At 37.6% G+C, this 19,406-nt stretch overlaps 1 protein-coding gene across 29 annotated transcripts in view; it reads left to right on the top strand.

Moving 5' to 3' along the window:
* Positions 1 to 19,406, top strand: part of RIMS2 (regulating synaptic membrane exocytosis 2) — a 448,599-nt gene that overhangs the window by 95,472 nt on the left and 333,721 nt on the right. The window contains exon 1 of one of the 29 annotated variants that reach the window (XM_071554028.1): positions 2,230 to 2,237. The exons of the other annotated variants lie outside the window; for them this stretch is intronic. The gene's annotated coding sequence lies outside the window, so the exon portion shown is untranslated. Of the gene's footprint in view, positions 1 to 2,229; positions 2,238 to 19,406 lie in introns of those variants that run through there. 29 annotated transcript variants of the gene reach the window in all.

Genomic DNA, 19,406 nt, shown 5'->3' with positions numbered 1-19,406 from the left:
TCATTTGAGATTTATTTTGAGTATAGGATGGAATTCCAGTAATTTTGTTAACATTTCTGTTGACATTTCTGAATACTCATGGAGATAAGGCCATTCTTCATAAAACCACTATTAAAATATACTTATATTTTCATGTGGAACAGGACAAATAACACTGAAATCTGAATCTGTTGCTCTTCTAGCAACAGTTCTTTGAGAACTGAACTGAATAATTTCTCTAATGTCTTGCTTTTGAAATGACTGGCTAGACTGTCTTTCATATGGTCAGATATGCCATTACTTGCAGTGTATTGTTATGAACTCAAGAATGTGTGACAGTATGTGGGAAGGAAGTTGAGATGCTGGAGGCAATCTTAGGTGTTTGGTAGTCTGATGACTCGTCTTGAACTTCACATATCTTTATATTTCATACCTTGTTTCTCTAAAGATTTTCTTCATCCTGAAGGTTATTCCACATGGGTCAGTTGCATGAACCAAGTCTTGGTAACTGTTACGATCACAGTGAGAATGACAGGATTTGAATCATGCTTATGGGTTACAATCCTCTTGGATAGTTTATTTCTTCAGAGGTGAAGATGAGAAATTGATGCACTAGATGTTTACATGGGAAATATATCCGCACATTACAACCACTCATTTCAGTATGACAGGAAGTCCCGCCAAGAAAGTATCAGAGCAGCTCATGCTGAGCAGATAAATATGTCTCTGCACACAGAGGGACAATAGTTAGATGTTTTGTGATTTAGTTACCAGTGATATTTACTATTTGTATAACTGAGAATACCACTAAAACCCATAGCGTCTTTGAAAATACTTTAATCTTTTGTCACATAGGATCATAGAATAAATTGGGTCAGACAGGATGTGTGGAAGTTATCCAAAACAATCTCCTGCTCTACACGTTTTTAGGACTTTGTTTAACTGAATTGTAAACACCTCTTAGGATGGAGAATCTCTAATCTCCTTGGGCAATTTATTTCAGTGATTACTACTCTTGTGATTTTCTTATGTCCAATCCAATCCCTTGATTGTTGATCTTGTCTATTAGCTGTGCATCTTCAAGAAGATTGTCTTTGTGTTGCCTGTACCTAACCATTAAGTAGTTAAGGAATGCAAATAGTTCCCTTCTTCCCACACCCTTATCTATCCCAGCCTTCTTTAGGCTAAAAAAGCCTATCTTCCTCAGCTTCTCCTTGTATATTTTATGTTTTATTGCCTGACCGTCTTGTTTGGCCTCTGTTGTATTCTCTCCTGTTTGTTTGTAACTCTAGGATTGGAGGGAACTTAAACCTTCTGTAAGAGCTACTTGTTACAAAGTTACATGTCATACAGGTATCCGAACAATAAAGCTATAAAATGAGTTGTCACTCTTTCTAGGTGAGCAGTTGTATTTCCAGCACATCCAATGCTTCCTTGCATGCCTAGATTTAATCTCTGTATTGGCATGTGAAATTAAGGTACCAGATAAAAATCACCATTAATCATTCACAAAAACAGGCTTTAGTTTTGTCTGAAAACATTTTGACCATTTTTGTTTTCTAAAGTATTAGTTTACAATTTTAGACATCTAAGAAGACAATTCCTCCAAGGAAAATAACCAATAGGAATGTTTGTGTTTAATATTGATGAGTATAAAAAAGAAAGTATAAATCGATAAATCTGACATGACATGCAGTGAAGACTTGTGACAAACTCTGTCTCACTGTGCTTTAATTAAGACTCCAGAATTCTAAAGATCTGTTGAGTGGCTAACAGGCAGTTATGCCATTATGCACACTATCTGTCTGTAGTAAACAAACATTTTTAATTTAGCTAAATTCTTTGCAAGTGCAAAGGGTTGGTGAATGTTAATCATTTGCCATACTGTCGTCCAAGGAATGCAGAGCTAAATGCTGCATCCTTTTGATGAGATGACCCATCTACTTTATTAAGGTAATTCAGATGTGATTCCCAAATTAATTTTTTTTGTACAAATGTTTTTTATATGTAATCTTGTCTTAATTTCACTCATGAAAAGATTATGAAAATTATTAAAGTACTTATTTTTCACTAGTTCTCCTTCACCACTAGGGAAAAGTAGAAAGATATATTAATTTCTTTAATATTTATTTGTTTCTTTTACTAACAAATACTACTGCTTGCTTTCAAAATGAAAGTGACTCTTTCCTTCTTTGTTTATTTTTTTCCTGTCCTTTCTTTCTTGCTTTCGTGGATTTGAACTCCAGGAGGACAAAGTGGTTAGAGCCTTTTTATGTTTAAAGTTCTTTCATGGTAGACTTATTTCCTGGCCTACATTTGCTTTCATTTACACAGGTGTAATTCCTGCTGAAGGCAAGGGGAGTTACTATCATTAAAATGAAAGCAATGTCTGGCATGAAAGGCTGTCCTGCTTTACCAATAGCTTCCTAAGATTCTGTGAGTTGTTGTGAGCAATATGCATGACATTCCTCTCTGTTTGCAGCTTTTGTGAGCATGTTCCCACTTTTCCTGTGCTTTTGCAATATGATATGTGCACTGTTTAAAAAAATTAAATGAGCATTTGTGTCATAGGTGTTGCTTTGATAAAATGCATTTGTATGTTTGTAGAAGTGGCATAAAGTGATCATAATAATTTTTGCACTCTGTATCATCGATATGTATGCACTGAACCTTTTAGCGTGTACTTTTTTTGACATGGTAGTTAATTTCTGATTTTCAATGACAATACTATTAGATACCAGAAAATACTAAGGAAAACTATTTATTCTAAACATTGAGGAATATGCCAGCAATGCCAGTTGTCCATTATTATTTTATTTTCTAAACCGGTTTGTAGGCTTTTCTAAAATGAGGTGCACATATTGTATTGACCATAATGTTGAAATAATGTTAGATGTTAAGCATGTCACTGACATTTTGTTCGTCTTGATAATATTACACCTACAGTAAATAACTTAATCTGATTTTCTTTTAGCAATGTTTAGAAAAATTTAGTATAAATCTGAATTTGAGAATAAGCTTGAATATGTTTCAATATTTTATCAAATTAAATTTCTTTTTTTAAAAATAATGGAATTAAGAAAACTACATGAGCTAGTGTAAATATGTTCTTCCATGGAAATCTCTACTGTAGTCTATAAAGAACTGAAGTTACAAAAGCAACTTGCCCTGTAGTGCTTGGCTAATAAGTTCCTTTATGAGATGGAGTAAAGAAATGCTTTGTCGTTCATCTGCATAATGTATACAGAGGGAGTCTTTGGCTATAAGAATGTAATGGGTTTGATCCATGTAATTTTTTCTTGCTGTAGCAGTGTCAGGCTCACCTTTAACTTGCATGTATAGTTCAGAAATACTTTGCTTCTCACAGAAGCTGTAAGTAATTTGCTGTTACCATTTAGGATGTATCTTTGGTAGTGGGCAAGTGACACTTGAGGTGGGCCACATAGTGGTCCCCAGTCTGTTAGACGGTTGTATAGTTTTCCTTTCGGCTACAGCATCATGGCTTTTCACAGTTAGAAGGCTGGGAAGTCATAGAAGCCATGAAGTAGCACCAGTTTGTAGACTACAGAGGTAGCTGTAGAGTAAAAAAAGATAAATAAAACTGACAATTTTCTCCTTGAGGAATTTGCACTTTCAGTATAATATTGCAAGTAATTGATACATGATACCAGTATTCCCACAGTCAGTCCAACAACTGATGTCTGCAGAACTCATTTATATTACAGCAGTGTCAAATCCTAAATTCACCTGGAAAATAATAATAAAAAAGAAATGTGAGGTTCACAGTAATAAGGTTATATTATTATCTAGTTTTACCATTTATGTATGTTAAGGAGGAAAGGGACAGAAATTTCCCTAGCTAATCAACTAGTAGATTTTTTCCACAAATAAAGTCAGTTGCTTTATGTAATGTCTGTTTCTGCTGATTTTTAAATAGATGTTTTAGAAGTTATGAAGGCAGAAAAATCAACAAGTATTTTAGGTCAACTTTTTCTCAGTTACAAACATTGTCAAGAAGGGATAGCAGTGGTATTCTTCTTGATATTTTAGTGCTAACTGTAAGGTTAAAATCCTGGTGTATTGAATGTAGGCACCATCAGAACAGGTACTTCAATATAAAGAGTATTTTTAAAATTTAGTGTGATACAGCATTTAGCAGTAGATTAACTTCCCTAGAGAATCCTTAATATTACTCTTTATTCTTCATTTTTCAGTATTAGTGTAGAAGGTGTGAATTCTAGTATATCTTACGAGGTCTATTCTGAAGAGATACACAAAACCAGCACTGATTCTTTGAATATAACTCATTTTCCAGATTCAGGTTGTTCAATTGGGTCAACACCACCAAAAGTCATCAAAGTATCTACAGCTTCATCTAGGAGTATTTTCTATTTGAAATCTTTTGATAACGATTAAGCGTGTAGGAAAAAGCTGGGACTGTGTATGGTGTTGAATGATGGGGGCAATTGTACAGTACTCTACTGGTGCTATTTCTGGTGGTGGGGAATGGAGTTAGACATGAATCCTGGCTGTGTTGTATGTTGTAGTTGTACAATTACTTCTACTCCACTCTTGAGACCCCACTTGGAGTGCATCCAGTCCTGGGGTCCTCAACACAGGAAGGACATGGACCTGTTGGTCCAGAGGAGGGCTACCAAGATGACCAGAGGGCTGGAGCAACTGTTATCAGGAAAGCCTGACAGAGCTGAGGGGCTGTTCAGCCTGGAGAAGAGAAGATTTTGGGAAGACCTTGGAGCAGCATTCCAGTACCTAGAGGGGGCCTGTAAGAAAGATGAGGACAAACATTTTATCAGGAGCTGCAGCAATATGATGAAGGGTAATGGTTGTCAACTGGAGGGTTGATTTACATTACATATAAGAGAGAAGGTTTTTAGAATGAGGAGATAAAACACCGAAACAGGTTGCCGTAAGAGGTGGTGGGATGGGGCTCTGCACAACACCATCTAGTTGGAGATGTCCCCACCCATTGCAGAGGAGTTGGACTAGGTGAGCCTTAAAGATCCTTTCCAACCCAAACCATTCTATGACTCTTTGATATTGTCACTTCAGGTTGTACAACTCATGGTGCCTTTTCCCACAGAGAACATGGGAATGACTCATGAATGTCTCAGTCCTTCATTACTCAGACCTCATGGTATATTAAAAAGTACTTCTGCAAAATGAAGACCCCAATGTGCCAGAAAGGAATAATTTATGTTAAGATTAAAAGAGTAAGATCATCTCTGAGAAGGAAGCAGTTTATTTTTTTACATTGAAAAATAGCATGAATTTTTTCCATCTTCTGGATTTTTTCTGTAAGCAACAAAGGTACATTTTAAAGGATTTACTACATTTCCGTCACTATTGTTCAGTCAAAATGTGACCGTGAGGTAGAGGGTTCTTTGAGGAAGCAGGGACAATAAAAGCTGATAGAAATGAAGATGATTTCAAAAAATAAAGATACACAGGATCATCTTCATTTTACTTAGATTTTGGCAATTAAATAAATAATCAAATAAATGTATTAAAATGAACAAAACCAGTAGCTAGAGTAGTGAAGTTGCATGATCATACCACTGAAATTCATAGAAGGTATGATGAGTCAGATGAGGAACCAGGAACTGGGGTACAGTTTTTGCAAAAATATATCTTCATTGCAAATAGTAAGAAATAATAAAATAGTAGAATATTTTAATTTTGACTGAATGTTGTCCAAAATTTAAATTAAATTTAAATGAAATCATACACTTTGTACTTTTGCTTGGAGGCCATGACTTTGATCATTATCTGTCTTGTTAAAACAGGTAAAATTCCTGTACAGTGTGTTGTTATAGACATTTGAAACTTAGACACAACATTTAATGGTTTTTAGGTGTTTTTAGGTGTTTGTTTTCCAGTGACAAGTTTTGAAGGAACATGAAACCAGCAGTGGCCTGTCCTTCAGAGGTTCTGATACTTTCCCTGTTATTTCATCTCTTTTAGTGGATTCAGGAAGTTTCTTTTAGAGAAACTGTTAAAACTGCTACAGGTCAAAACCTTCACCAAAACGATTTGTAATTAGACAAATGATAAACCTGAAGAGCAATGCTAGGGAACTTCCCTCTTGTTCTGCCTGTATTTCCTGTGAAAGTAAATAAAACATTTGACATTGTCCTTGAAGTAAGTTTTTTGCCTTTCTAGTATTAGGCATTTTGAGATACTTAAGACACAGGCAAACAGCTTGACTTTAAACATCAACTACCCAACTTTCACCAATCCTAAGATGTTGGGGAAAGGAGCTTTGTGAGAAGCTCTGGTGTGTCCTCGCCTGCCAGCCCCAATGTGACCCCAGGTTTGGGCTTCTAGTTGCACGTGCGTATTCCCATAGGGATAGAGCTGTGCACTAAGGTTAAAAACAGGAACGTTCAACTTTATTGGGGAACTAGCAGGTTAATATAACTTGTCGGGGTGAACATGTGGACAATAACAACTTGGGATTAGGTAAAGACCTCTGTCCATGAGGCAGCAGACTGCTCTGATCGGTGGACAGCAGGTGTGCATGAGACAGTCAGCATGCCACTGGCACCACCTAGGGTGTGTTTTTCCCAGGTCTGAGGTTATTTACCCACCTTCAGGGTGCCTCAAGGTTAGACTGACCTTGGCTAGCCTGTCAGCCCTTGAATCGTGGGTTGTGCATAAAGGCGTAAGGCCAAACTTCCCCTATACTAAGAACTTACAGAATATTTTTTTCATAAGGTCATATCAAAAACTCCTTTTTAAGCAAATTCAAAATTGAATGAACTTAGCAAATATCTTTGTAGGTTAGTTTCTCTAATACCTTGACTGACTCTGGAATTTAAGTTTTAATAATTTTCAGTATTCAGAAAATGGCAGATATTTTTAGCATATTGTCTTATAAATTAACTCTGAAATTACAGAAGAAAAGATAAAAAGCAATTATCATGGGTCATTATTCTTCATCTTTTTGTCTTACTACAGTTAAAACTTCCTATTTGTCAGTTTTCCTTTGCCACGTTCCAAAACAATCAATATTATTATTACAGTTAGGAGAGACCTAAGTGTTGATAATATTTTTGTAATTTTTGTGGAAAATTCACCATTAAAAAAGAAAGTTTTTCTCATTTTACTTCTGCCATTCTGAAGAGGTTCTGGGCCCTACTGAGAGCCCTACTGTTTCTAAACCACCTGTGTTGTAGGTCTGTACCTCTACAGAGCCTGACAGCTTTCTCAACTGAAATTTCCCAATGTGACAAGTATTTGCAGAAGTCATAAATTGCTTCTTCTACTGCTTCCATCTTGGTATTGGAAAATATCTCTTTGGGTAAACTCTTACCCTGTTCTTGAAACTTGACACAAGCTGACTTTTTGTCTTATGGAGGAACATGCTCTGAGTCCCATCAAGGTTTTCATGGGCTTTATATTCTCTAAGGGATATGATTTTTTTAAGAAAGAAATATGTTAATTGCCACATCACTAAAATTTGGAAAAAAACTTTTTTACAGAGAGATTCACAAAATCCTTAGAATATTTCCTATACTTAAATACCCCTGAAAAATGCCTCCTGTACCAGCTATTATACAGGATTGTTTCCTGAGATATCTCTTTGCTGAGGGAAGCTTAATGATTTTCCTCAGCTCTTGAGTATCATCTTTCAGATTGGGATCTGTAAAAGTCATTCGGAGACTTGGCAACTTAGACCTTCCTGTCTTGGGCCAGTTGTCCGAGCCTGTTCTCTGATCCTATTTCTCATTATCCATTTGTCTAAGCTGCTCTCCTTTATCTTACTGTGTTCAGACCACACTCCTATTTCCTTCATCACTAACAGAGCACACCTCCAGTAGCAGAAGGTGAACAAATGTCTTGGTTGGAATTGGATTGCCAAACATATTTAAATACTAAGTTGCTTCTTTTCTCCTGCAAAATCACATCCTCTACTCAAAAATATGTTGCCTAGCTTTTTTTTCACTATTTTCATGATGTGATGTAATAGAAATGAGTCAGTATAAATGGTGTTTAAATCTGCGAGTAGCAGGTTTAAATTTGCCTGAAATCTTGATGAAGACAATGCACAGCAATGTATCTTAGTGATGGTTAAATTTGCATACAAATATTTTCCCATGTTTTGTTAACTTTTATGGCATGACTGTCATACTAAGATATACTCTGTGTTGACCATCACAGTCAGAGAACAGGGATATTACACTACATTCTATTCCAACTTCATATTAACTTCTGTGAGGTGTTGGAGATGTTGGGGGACATAAGGAAGGAATGAAAATTCATGTTTCTTTCTTTTCTTATTTTTTCTTCTTCACCACAATTCCCATTGTCCCATTTTTTTCATACACAGAACAGTGGTTTACCCTTCATAGTTTTCAAGGAAAGGGGAATGTGGTCCTAGGAAGTGCCAATCTCCTTTTCCAGATTCTCTTTGAAATTTAATTGGAAAATGAAATTAAAGGAACTTGTCGATATGAAGGAGTTTCAGAATGGTCTTAGCTAGTTCAATCTAATGTCTTCATGAGGTTTATATCTATGTAATGAGATGTTGCTTTTGTTAGCTGTGCTCCATGCTCGAAGAACACACTCAGATATGATTCTTTGTTAAAAATGAGCAGAAAACTGACCAGAAAAGTGAGTCTCAAAATCTTTTTGCAACCACAAATGTACTTCTGCATTAGATGAGCAAGGGTTTATGTGCCTGAAAGCCTTCATAATACTTTTCATCCAGAACAGTTAGTGTAAAAGACACTACTTCCTCCTATAAGCCTTGTCCTTTATATGTACTCTATGGTGGTGTAATTTTACAGTATAGAAATTAGAAGTAGTTGTTTTCATTTTAGATGGTACTGAATTTCTGAAAAGCATTAGGGTTGATTTAGAGAGAGCTTGGTGGAATTGGAGGGACTAGTTTTCATTATGATAGCTGTTTTTCCTTTCCTGATAGCTCTAGAAATTTATCTTTTAATTGCAGATTGTGCAAAATAGATTCATTTTCTGCTGAAATTATTCTTCAAGCTACCCTAAAATAATCTTATCTTAAAATGTGTATGGAAACAGTGTAATAACAATGCAAACTATATCACATCCATAAATTTTCAATTTTGTTCAAATTAATACAGCAATAGCAATTGCAAATAGCAATTCTGGAATCAGAAGATGAAGCAGTTCTTGAGCAGTAAAGTATATTTGCCACCTGCTGCAATATTCAGAAACCATATCATGTGCTATTAAGTTCCAGGTGTAGACCTTTATCAAAGGTAGCTCAACAAATTCCTTATTTCAGTCCCAGGTGTGTAACAGCACACCTAGCACTCTTTGGACACAGTTAGACATTATGGCACAGCAGGGGATGGTATTAATGTTTAATTATGTAGATTCAGCTTCAGTGGCTGGAAACCAGTGCCTATATATATAAATAATGAAGACATTGCTAGTAATAGAGTAAAGCAGCAAACCTCCCAAGGCGGTCTTTTTTTTAGCTCAACTGTTTACTTAGACCTTTATTTAGCTGGTGTCTTCAAGGAACAGTTAAGTGATAAGCTGAGGAATTAAATGAAAATGGCCTTGCGACTAAATTAATATAATCTGTTTGCTGTTTAGATCTGCTATGTGAAAAAAGGAGTCTGTATGGCGAGCATCTGTCGATATATAAAATATTGTATGCACAGACAAGACAGGTGTTCAGCATAGCAAGAGTGAATTTATGTAGACAGTTTCAGCAGATGTTGAACTTCAGAGCTTTCATGGAGAAATTTAAATAAATGTGAAAAATCCTGTGTTTAAACAAGATGTCACCTATAAGTAGGGTATTTGAAAATTAAAACTTCCTTGGTGTGAATTATTATAAAGATGCCTTCATTCAGCATCAAGAAGATCTACGGAAAAGCCTGGATTTCAGGTAGCTAATTCAATTTCAGTCAATTCATGTCTGTTAATGCTTGTTGCTCTTTGCAAATTAGTTTCATATAGCTCACATGTACTTTTTAGTATTTGAGGTCTGCAAGTAATAAAATACTGATGCTTTGTAAACCAAGTACAAAAATAAATTAACAGGATTTCTGTTTGATGTTGGGAATAATATGTTTTCACAAAATAAATTCCTATGGTGTTTTAGTATTGGTAGGATCATAAATGTATCTTTATTAACTGAAGTCGAAATCTGAGTCATTTAGTTTACTATGTATACATGCACCTCCCATTTATATTTAAATGTTTAAACTTGGTCAGTGTTACTCACTAGTGTTCATTTAACCTCTTCATCTTTCAGTTTCAGTGTAATTGCTACATAACTCAGAGTCATGACCTGCTTAACTAAGGTGTTCTTGCTCTCAGATACTTGGTCATGTGATTATGAAGGATGATATTTATTACTGTTAACAATTTGGATTTCTTACAGTTCTAGGTAGACAATGTACGGTATCTTTCTAAGAGATTAGAATAGTTTTACCTCTGCACTGAAGACAGGTTTCAAATGCTTGTTTGTCCCTATTTGTCTAGTATCTCTTTGCATTCATCATTAGTTAATTTTTAGTTTATAACACCATGATGGTCATATATATTTTTGACAAATTGTTTTTACTCTGTACAAGAGAAGCACATTCCTCTTAATTCACTTCAAATTATTTTTTCACTTTATCTAATCCTCGTTTGGCTTCCTTTAGTCATGGACATCATTGTGAATGGCCAAAGAAAACTTTTGCTACAGTGGATGTCTGGCCTCGGTAATTTAGGAGGAGCATAATTGTTTACATTGGTGTGTAGCAAAAAGTGAAAATTGATTCTAAGTTTAGTTTATAGATTCAGACACCAATTTCAAGTGTTCATTAAAAATGCCTAAAAAGCTATTTATATAAGACTTTGAAATAAAATAGCTGTGATCCTAGAACGTTAGAGTTCTGCAATTTTTTTATACCAAAAGCTTAATAAAATGCCATGGTATTTTGAACAGATTCTGGTACATCTATTGTAGTTGTGTCACAAATTTTAAAACCAGTTTTAAGCAATAACAAATCCAAGACTATTAGGCTTTTCCCTTTAATGCTTTAACTTTTGTTTTAGCCCTTTCAAACCTTTAACCTTCCTATAACTTTTAGTTTTTATTAATGTTATTTAGTAATATTTTCTTCTCATGTTCAGTGCAACACTACCAGCAAAGATTATCTGGGTATTATACAAGGCAAACGTTGTGTAAATGAAGCATAGCAACCTTTTTAATAATGATGAGAAGACATGTTTTTAGTGATTTTTGGAGAGAGATACTTTTATTTACTGGTTACTATTCAGATCAGCATGTAGTTCTGTTAGTTGAAGCCTCCTATATGGCATAGGGGACATGCTGAACAAAGAAAGCTGTGAAATAACTGGTTCCTTTAATGAAGAAGAGCAGGCTTTAATTCGAAATGAGCTGCTTGAATGTATTTTAAATCAGTAACTGTTTCAGGTGTTTTGATACCTTTGCCAAAAATATTTCTAAACCAATCAATCAATCAATCAATCAACCATCTAACATGAGAAGTATGCATTTGATTTGAAAGTATACAGTGTCTAGCTAACTCAGAATAACAGTACCATAAATCTGGTTGTAGTCTGCACTGATGAAATTAGTAAGGACAGGAAACACAACATTACTCCCTTCAAGGGTGGTGGAGACATGATGGATCCAAACCCACTACCCAGTGTGCTGTCTTGTTCCTGTTGCTGGGATAATGCTCTCAGTAGGGGAGCCGCTGTGTTGATTTACTTTCCTCAGGGATGTACTTAGCCTGGAAAGGTTTTCTTCAAATCTGTTGATGTGGAAAAACAGATGGATGACCTGCACATATTGTAAATGTGTAGTTTGCATTGTAGACACACCGGCATGCTCTTGCCTGTTCTCTCAAGTGTGCAGCAGTTCTCAGCTGAAACTGAATTGAAAAGTGCTCTGGGCCAGAAGAAGCATCCTATGTAAATCTGTGACTTTCTTCCTATTGACCTCCCCAAAGCCAGTACTTCTCACATAATTAAGAGCAATCCTGTTTAGTGGTTGGTTACAGAAATGCTCCAAAACTTGGAAGGTTTTATTACAGCCTTCCATAGCCCTTTGCTGTTGGTGTGTTTTGATGGCATCTCTAACCTGGAACACAGGAAGGTTCACTAGAGGGGGCCAGAAATGTTTTATGATGCTATTGCCAAGTCAGTAATTCAAATTATTTTTGTTACCACCTTTTGTCCACCTCTAGGAAAGTGTAGCATAATGCCGTGTCCTTTATGGCATGTTCTAATCTGCATGCCATGTAGTTGTCATAAGTAAGGATTTGTTCATGTCACAAATCCACAGAAGAGACTGTCGCTGTGTGAGCCAATTATTTGAGGGAGTGCAATGCCACCACTCACAAGCTTACAGTTAACAGCTAGGGAAGAGAGGGATAGCTTTGTCAGAGACAAATAGACCACCATCTTCACTTTCCATGGAGTTAAATGTGGGTTAGATCTGGTCTAGAACTGGGAATTAAAACAGATATAACTTCACCTTCTGGAAAGATTAAAAAATCTTTCATAAAGAAACCATCATGTCAGGATTCATCCTCAATGAAAGTGCGTGTTTAACCCCTTTTCTTTTTGAAACCTCAAACATTTAACCTAGCTTGTTTATATAGGCTGCATATGGTGTCTTTGCAGAGCTGACTTGCTTCCCTAAACAATGTCTGTAGTGTATTCTGAAAAAATGAAAGGAAAAGCAAAAGCCACAAGGAGAAGACAATTGTAAGATTCAGTGGTTTTCACGGAAAATTGATAAGGGCTTCCAGGGGTGAGTTGGAATGTAATAACTGCACAGCCTATTTAAAAAGAGTTCTTAGCAAACTGTATGCTCTTTTTTAGGCAAACTCCATGTCCTTTCTAAGGCACGGACATAGTTTTCAGGCCATACTTCTAGAATGCCTTTTGTTCTGATGAGAGCTTAAAATACTAATGCAAAGCTTTGCAGGACAAAATTGTCTTTATTTGGTAATTGTCTTTATTTGGTAGCAGTCTTTGAAAAGTCCACTAGTTAGTTGTTATCTGCAAGTTGAAATTGTAGTGTGGGCCCTTTTTTAAGAGAGATGCAGTTATCGGCGTTATTCAAGACACTTAGTCCATGACTTGTTTGCTGTTCTTACCTCATCGGGATTCTCATACTAAAAGTTTGGAAGGACATGAAGGTATGACTGCTTTGTACTGTCTGTTCATATACACATAATATGTATGTAAAGCATTTTACCATGTTACCATGATAGAAAAGAACTATAAATCAGGAAGTGATCATTTAACTATAGATACAATTATCTGAGTGAATGTGAAATATAACTAATTTTAGAGAAGGCAGTAACTCTCACTGATGACACTTTAAAAGCCTCCTAATTTAAACTAGCAGAGAAGGGGAAGGATTCACCTAGCCACCTCTGCTGAAGTAGCAGAAGGACTTTGCATATGTGAAATGTGTAGACATTTTAAAGTAAGTAAAAATTATGGAAGTGCAGAGAGTAGTCAATATATATAAAGTAGAAATGTAGGCACTCAACCAGATAGGCTTCCTAACAAAGAGGATTATTTGACACAGGATTTGAAAAACCCCAAACCAACAACTTCCTTTTCCCCTTTTGTTAAATATGATTCTCTTCAGAATATTGATAGGTAATATATACCTAACTCTGTTAGGTGTCACTAAATCTGTCACTTTTCTACCCTAAGTTTCCTCTTCTATTTTGAAATTCATGAAACAGACATACTGATATACACACAAAATATTTTTTTAAACTCAGATTTTCTTGCTGTTCTGTCAGGGTAAACTGTGGCTGCATCTCATGCAGGCATGAGTGTAGTTGTTGCAGTATATGCAACTCAGTGTAGTTTTCCAGGTGGGATAGCACAGCACTGCAAGTCAGAGGTGGGTGATTGTCCCACCATACACTCTGCTGCTGCGGCCTCACCTCCTGTGCTGTCTGAATTTTGGGCACCACAGTGTACAAAGGACATCAAACTGATGTCCTGAGGAGGGAGACCAAAGTGTGTGGGAAAGCTCTCAGGGGCAAGACTCATGAGTAGTGGCTGAGGTCACTTATCTTGTTCTGGTTGGAGAAGAGAAGAAAGACTACAGCTTGCTCACAGGAGCATGGAGGTTGGGAGGAGAACTTCAGACTGGACATTAGGAAAAGGTTCTTCTCCTAGAAGGTTGTTGGTCAGTGGAACAGCTTCCCTAGGGAAGTGATCGTGGCACTGCAACTGTTCGAGGAGCATCTGGATGGTTGTCATAGTCATATGGTTCAGTTTTAGGCAGTCCTGCCAGGAGCAGGGAGTTGGACTCGATGCTCCTTATGGATTCTTTCCAACTTGACATATCCTGTGGTTCTGTATGTCTTATATTTTGTCTGACCTTTGCAGCTTGCACTGAGAGCTGTGCTGCTGTGACTACATTGCTGGAGTCTGGGCAGCAAGTTCATGTGGGGTTCAATACAGCAGTAACTGCATGATAAGCATCTCAATTTTTCTATTAGTATTCTGTTACTTTTCATTAGAGTTGAATCTTTCATTTTCCTCAGACAATTTCAGTAATGAATGATGACACAGATGATGTAAATGGTGTAATTCTGTTGATTTCAATTTAATGCCATTTGCCTACAGACCCGAGGCTTATTGTGGTCCTGTCAAATTTTTTCCCCTTTTTGTTCTCTTGTTGATGTTAATATTGTGAATTATATTTCTAAATAACCTGTGAACACTTAGTGCCATTCATCTTCAGACAGTTTGCAAGCATTAACTAATGAATATGCTCAGCCCCTCTGAGCTGTAGTTCATTTGCTATTTTTATTAGCTGGTCCCTTAATGAAGCTGTGACATTAGTACAGAGTTTTGAGCACAAAGCAGCCTAAATAACATTTTACTGAGACTTTCAGGCAATGAAAGTCTCGAAATGGTATCACTGTAAGATATTTGAATATTATTTAACAGTGCCTCTGAGAGCAAAAATCTTGGTAAAGTAAAACAACTTGGAAGTGTTGGATATGTAGTAGAATCTGTTAACACAAATCACTTTGCTTGAAAGCTTTTGGAAATTAGTAATTCTACTGTCTATTTGTCTTACTTTACTCTAGCCATAACTGCTTATTTGTATTTTTTTACCAAACATTTATTTGCCTTTCCTCCATCACAAATCTCTGATCTATCAGCAAAGTTGCTCTAACAACAGTCTTTACAGAGAGAATTATTTTTTGAGGAATTAGGGCAATAAATAAGCAAAACCAGCTGGACTGAGGTGTTCAAGGAACTCATTTTTGTGCAGAGATGTCTAAAGACTAGAGCATAAAAATTAACTCTAACTTCTTTTAAGAAGCCTAAATGATACTAGTCCATCTAGAAATTTCTGGTTAAACTGAAACAATGAGGATTAACTGAATAAGGAAATGGAGGGTAAAGCTGTAAGCAACTTCCTAGCTGAGTTCCTCAAGCAGTAGTACTGGGAAAGCTTTTTAATACTTTCACTAGTGGCCCTGGCATAGAGAACTAGAATGCTGTAATTAAATACTTCAGTGGCACTAAGCTGGATACTTATCAGTACAGGGGAGCAATGGGATACTGTACAATAGAGAGCCAGATGACCTTGTGAACCCCAGTAGTAAAAATGAGTGAGATGAAATAGCACTAAGTGTAAAATCAGGAACTGAAGAACTAGTAAGAATTTCTACCCTGAACTGCAGGCCAGAGACTGCTGTGTGGCTTAGTCCTGAATGACAGTCCTGAATTCTGCTTTCCGTAGAAGGGTAACCATGTCCAAGCTGCTTGTTAGGAGCAGTTCTTGCTCCATACTGTTCTCCTACACTGTGTGCTGGCATTGCCTGGGAGATGCTGCTTAGCAAAGGCCTGACAGTGCCAGGAAGAATAAGAATTAGCAGGCAGTCCAGGGACAGCACCTGGCCCTGTAACAGGGTTATGTCTTGCTAGTAAAGGCATAGTCTGAAAGAGCAAAACATATTTGTTCTTGAAAAATAAGTGCAGAGGAGGTATGGAACTGACCTCTATAAAAACATCAGGCAGCAAACTGAGGAGAGAAAGGAGCTATTTAAACTTAATGGCAATGCTGGTACAAGAGTAAATAGCAATAAACTAGTTTAGAATACATGAGCATTGGAAAGTGAAAGGCATTTCTTCCATTGTAGCTGTAGGTGTTGGAAAAGCAGCTTTACAAATTGTTACCTTGTTATTTATAGTCAGTTTTAAGAAGAAAGCTTAATAAATTATGAAGTTTTTTAAAATATTTTGTCTGAAGCCTTGGGCAACTGATATCAATACACATGGTCTCTTTCTGTCTAGTATTCTTATTTAGTGAGCTTAAGCTTTTTGAAAAAGGGTAGGGACATAAAAAGGGCTTCTATAAATACATCAATAACAAAAGGAGTGGCAAGGAAAGCCTCCATTCTTTGCTGGACTCAAGGGGGAACATAGTTAATCAGGACAAGGAGAAGGCTGAGGTACTTAACACCTACTTTGCCTTGGTTTTCACCAGCAAGACAGGTGGCCCTCAGAACAACTGGCCTTTGGAGCTGACAGACAATGACAGGAATCTGAATAACCCCACTGATTTCCAGGAGGATACAGTTAGTGATATACTAAAACACTTGGATCCTCCAAAAGTCAATGGGACAAGATGGGATCCACCCTAGGGTGGTGAGGGAGCTGGCGGAAGAGGTTGCCAAGCCACTCTCCATCATCTACCAACAGTCCTGGCTCTCTAGGGATGTCCCAGATGATTGGAAGTTGGCAAATATTACGCCAATCCACAAAAAGAGCTGCAAGGAGGATCCAGGCAAATACAGACCTGTTAGCCTGACCTTGGTGCTTGGTAAGGTTATGGAGCACATCATCCTGAGTGCGATCACACAGCAACTATAGGATGGGTAAGGGCTCAGACCCAGCCAGCATGGATTTAGGAAGGGCAGATCCTGCTTACCAACTTGATCTCCTTTTATGATCAGGTGACCTGCCTGGTGGATGAGGGAAGGGCTGTGGATGTGGTCTATCTGGACCTCAGGAAAGCCTTTGACACTGTCTCCCACAGCATACTGCTAGAAATGCTGGCAGTCCGTGCCTTTGACAGGAGCACTCTCTGCTGGGTCAAGAGCTGGCTCGCTGGCCGGGCCTGGAGAGTGCTGGTGAATGGGGCTGTGTCCAGCTGGCAGCTGGTCACCAGCGGTGTCCCCCAGGGGTCAGTGTTGGGCCCAGCTTTGTTTAACATCTTTATAGATGATTTAGATGAGGGGATTGAGTCCATCATTAGCAAGTTTGCAGATGACACCAAGTGGGGAGGGAGTGTTGACCTGCTGGAAGAAAGGAGGGCTCTTCAGAAGGACCTTGATAGGTTAGACAGATGGACTGATTCCAATGGGATGAAGTTCAACAAGGCCAAGTGCCGGGTCCTGCACTTTGGCCACAATAACCCCATGCAGCACTACAGGCTGGGGACAGAGTGGCTGGAGAGCAGCCAGGCAGAAAGGGACCTGGGGTTTTGGATTGACAGGAGGCTGAACATGAGCCAGCAATGTGCCCAGGTGGCCAAGAAGGCCAATGGGATCCTGGCCTGTATCAAGAGTAGTGTGGCCAGCAGGACGAGGGAGGTGATCCTTCCCCTGTACTCTGTGTTGGTGAGGCCACACCTTAAGTATGGTGTTCAGTTCTGGGCCCTCAGTTCAGCAAAGATATTGAGGTGCTGAAGCAGGTCCAGAGAAGAGCAACAAGGCTGGTGAAAGGACTTGAGCACAAGTCCTATGAGGAAAGGCTGAGGGAGCTGGGGTTGTTTAGTCTGGAGAAGAGGAGGCTCAGGGGAGACCTAAACACTCTCTACAACTACTTGAAAGGATGTTGTACCCAGGTGGGGATTGGTCTCTTCTCTCAGGCAACCAATGGTCTTAAGCTCTGCCAGGGGAGGTTTAGGTTGGATATCAGGAAGAAGTTCTTTACAGAGAGAGTGGTCAGGCATTGGAATGGCCTGCCCAGGGTGATGGTGGATTTTCTGACCATGGAGGTTTTTAAGGTGAGAGTGGACGTGGCACTGAGTGCCATGATCGAGCACTTAAAGTGGGATTGGATTAAGAGTTGGACTTGATGATCTCAGAGGTCTCTTCCAACCCTACTGAATCTATGATTCTATTCTATGAATATGGGACAGTACAGGAATTATGAACTATCTTCTTTGGCATTGAGCCTGTGCCGTACTGAAAAATGGCAAGTCTCCACCTTTACAGATCTTGAAGAATGTCAATAATTTTACATTTGAACTCCTTTTTATACAATATACTTTAGGTAAATGTGCTCTGGCTTATATTAACCCACCTGGGTTAGTATTCCAGCTAACAGTTTCTAGTCCTACTGTGCATGTGGAGACCTCTTTCACATTTTAGTACATAAATAATCTGTTTTCCTAGCCATATGTCTCACTTATTAATTGTACTCCAAGTTGAAAGAAGTGAATAAAATTACTAGTATATGTCTTATGGATAATAAAAATGTGATACAAGAGAGATACACTGTCCATTAGGATGGTAAATACAGCATTAGTACAGAAGAGTGAGTATACCTTTTAAAAATTGTAGTCACATATCTTTCTCTTACGCTTCAAAGACAGAATCATGTAAATATCAAATTTACTTTATCAAATGCATGCGCAAGAAGTTATGGCCATTATAACTTTTCATACATAATATATTCATTCACTACAGACTCAAGAGTGAATGTGTAGTATAGCCACCCTTTCAGTACAAAGACTTTCTGTGTGCAAATGCAGATACCCCTTAAAACCTATGTAAAGATGGTCTCATAGCAGTATTGTAAGCTTTCCCACTTTTATTAATGGTATTGGAATTCTTGTGGCATTTAATACAATTTTGGGGGTAGGTATCAATGTGTCATTACAGATATAAGGCAAATAAACCTTATAGCAGTTCTGGCATTCAGTCAAACTGATTATAACTTTATTACTTGCATGAAAGTGAAAGTCAGTACCATAGCACAGACTAGTGGCATAGCAAATTATTGAAAAAACAGGTAATCTTTATCAACTCTTACACGATAAATTCAGGGATTATCTCTGCTCCTGTAAAATACTTCATTATTAAATGTATTAATTCAACAGAAGGAAATGGAGAGGGGAACATAACCCTCAGGTATAGTTGAATAAATAGAGTTTAGTAGATAAATACTAAATAAAACCATTATTGGCTGTAGTGTAGCATCAGGACAGGATAGAATAGAATAGAATAGAATAGAATAGAATATTTCAGTTGACAAAGACAATGATCACTTAGTCCAACTTCTAACTAATCCAGGGCTTACTAGAAGTTAGAGGAAGTTGTTAAGGGGATTGTCCAAATGCTTCTTAAACACAGACAGACTTGAGGCAGCCACCACCTCTCTAGGGA

This window comes from Pithys albifrons, chromosome 4, assembly GCF_047495875.1.
Source record: "Pithys albifrons albifrons isolate INPA30051 chromosome 4, PitAlb_v1, whole genome shotgun sequence".
Lineage (NCBI taxonomy): Eukaryota > Metazoa > Chordata > Aves > Passeriformes > Thamnophilidae > Pithys > Pithys albifrons.
The sequence above is the reverse complement of the archived record's forward strand: the minus strand, read 5'-3'. Positions and strand labels throughout refer to the sequence as shown.